Source organism: Cyprinodon variegatus, unplaced genomic scaffold, assembly GCF_000732505.1.
Source record: "Cyprinodon variegatus isolate N-32 unplaced genomic scaffold, C_variegatus-1.0 Scaffold222, whole genome shotgun sequence".
Lineage (NCBI taxonomy): Eukaryota > Metazoa > Chordata > Actinopteri > Cyprinodontiformes > Cyprinodontidae > Cyprinodon > Cyprinodon variegatus.
Genome location: NW_015150675.1, coordinates 562,045 through 565,103, shown reverse-complemented (window position 1 = coordinate 565,103; position 3,059 = coordinate 562,045).

The window sequence follows — 3,059 nt, the reverse complement described above, 5'->3', positions numbered from 1 at the left end:
AGTGATAATTAATAAATAAAAATAGCAACTACTTATTTTTTCCAGATAGCTTTTACCAGCAAATCACTGTGAAACCAGTAAACAATCAGGTTTAAAGAGTCATCTACCCTCCCATTAACAGCCGAACTCTACATATGAGGCTATGGATATCCCAGCAACACAGTAATGAAACACAATGGTTTGGTTGTAAACACAGAAAATAATGACATCTAGTTATGTTTGAAAATAGGCAATCTCATGAAAACAACTGACTGTGAAGAGAAAACAATCCGACCACTATTATCAGAATCAACAAACTGTTGTAGCTTCAGCCAAAATTCTGATAACAGAATTTCATTCTTTAAAAGTTTAATCTGTAGTTGTAATGTTGGAAAATGGGGAAAATAGCATTTGAGGAACTGAATGGAATTAAATAAAATCTGAAGATGAAAAAATTATAATTGTTAATTTTGTTTCAGAGCAGAAAGGGAAAAACAGCTAGAATGGTCCAACTAAGACAAGCCTGAAGACTGAAGGGGACATCAGGAATGCAGATGACTAGTATCTCTGCTCATAGTCAGAAAAGACCTTTCCACAAAGTACTGCATTTCATGAGTACGTCTTACCAATTGTTTTATTCTAGCGGCTCTAATGGAAAGTTTTAAACATAGAATTCCAAAAGAGTTAAAAGACGATCCACTGGACTTTGTTTTCCAAGTTTGAAGATGTTTCCCTTCCCATCCAGGAAGCTTTGTCAATTCAAAATGTCAAAAATAGCTCTGAAATCCTAGCTCAATACAGTAGTCAACCAAAACCTTGTTTTGGCTTAGAAAACCTGCAAATTGAACCAGAAGAACAGCTCTACCCCTTAGGAATGGGGCAAATTAAATCTATTGCAGTGTTGTAGGGGACCAGCACTGTATACATAGGAAAACATTGGCTTATTCAATATTGATTCAAGCAACTGTACACAGGGATTAAAGCAAAAAAAAAATTATAATAATAATACCAAAACCAGCCAGAGGATGGCAAAAGTGCAAATATATCTAGTGTGAATGAAGGCTGATTTGCTTCGAAACTAGGTTGTCTGTATAAGTGTCACAGTGAACGCAGAGACGTCCCCGCCCCTTCCGCAGACACTCTACTGCAACTTTCCAAAATTTTAGGTGATCGCAAACAGAAAGGAGGATCCCCGCTCTTTTTTGCCCAAACTTGCCCCCACTTCCTCACCGCCTCGACCATATCTAGACCCACAGCTAGTTCCTGATTGTCCCTCTTGCGCTGTGGCGTAGAATAACATAGCACAGACCACGCCTCAATATTGGGCATAAATCAAAAATGTCTGCCTCAAGCTCACTGTGACACACTGCTGCAAGAGTATAACCAGGCTGTGAGAGGTCGTGTTCAGTGAGGAAAGCACAAACCCTTACTTTTACTCTCATACACGGTCAGTTGTTGATGCTGGTATACAGAGGAGCACCTTGTCAACAGGCAAACCAAGCAACTGCTTGGAGCCCCNCTGTTTTGGTCTGTTTAGAACCAGAACCTCACATCTCGGGTCCATTCAGAACCAGAACATCCTCCTCTCTGGGTCAGTTCAGAATGTGAACCTCCTCCTCTCTGGCTCCATTCAGAACCCGAACCTCCTCCTCTCTGCAACAATTCAGAACCACTTCCTCCTCTTTGGGTCCGTTGAGAACAAGAACTCTTCCTCTCTAGGTCCATTCAGAACCAACTCCAGCTGTCTGGGTCTGTTCAGAACCCGAACCTCCTCCTCTGGCTCTGTTCAGAACCAGAACCTGTTCTGCTCTTGGTCTGTTCAATACCAGACAGTCCTCTTCTCTGTATCCGTTCAAACCTAGAACATTCTCCTCTTTGGGTCTGTTCAGAACCACAACCTCTTCCTCTCTGGGTCTGTTCAAAACCACCTCCTCATCTCTGGGTTTGATCAGAACCAGAACCTCCTCCTCTCTCAGTCCATTCAAAACCAGAACATGTTCCTCTTTGGGTCTGTTCAGAACCAGAACCCGTTCCTTTGTTTGTCCGTTCAGAACCAGAACCTCCTCCACTCTGGGTCCATTCAGAACCAGAACCTCTTCCTCCCTGGGTCCATTAAGAACAAGAAACTCTTCCTCTCCGGGTCTGTTCAGAACCAGGAAATCCTCCTGTCTGGCTCCATTCAGAACCCGAATCTCCTTCTCTCTGGGTCCGTTCAGAATCCGAACCTCTTCCTCTCTAGGTCCATTCAGAACCACCTCCTCATCTTTGGGTCTGTTTAGAACCAGATTTTCCTCCACTCTGGGTCCATTTATAACCAGAATCTCCTTCTCTCTGGGACGATTCAGAACCTGACCCTGGTCCTCCCTGGGTTTGTTCAGAACCAGAACCAACTCCAGCTGTTTGGGTCCGTTCAGAACCCGAACCTTCTCCTCTCTGGGTCCATTCAAAACCAGAATGTGCTCCTCTTGGGTTCTGTTCAGAACCAGAACCCGTTCCTATGTGGGTCCATTCAGAACCAGAACTTCCTCCTCTCTGGGTCCATTCAGAACCAACTCCTTTTGTCTGGGTCCGATTCAGAACCACCTTCTGCTGGCTAGGTGCATTCAAAACCTAAACCTGTTCCTCCCTGGGTTTATTCAGAACCCGGACCTCTTCCTCTATGGGACCATTCAGATCAAGAACCTCCTCCTCTCTGTGTCCATTCAGAACCAGAAACTGCATATCTTGGGGTCCATTCAGAACCAGAACTCTCTCCTGTTTTGGTCTATTCAGAACCAGAACCTCACATCTCTGGGTCCATTAAGAACCAGAACATCCTCCACTCTGGGTCAGTTCAAAATGTAAACCTCCTCCTCTCTGGCTCCATTAACCCCTTGCTCACACTGGCTCCGGTCAGAGGAGCACCTTGTCAACAGGCAAACCAAGCAACTGCTTGGAGCCCCGAGCCGCTGGGGGGCCCCCGAGAGCCAGCTACTGTACATCCGGTAGATAAACAGCAACAGGCGAGCATGAAGTGGCAAAGCTATAGTGACTGAGGAGATGCACAACTGCATTTAAAAATTCAGATTGGATGGAATGTT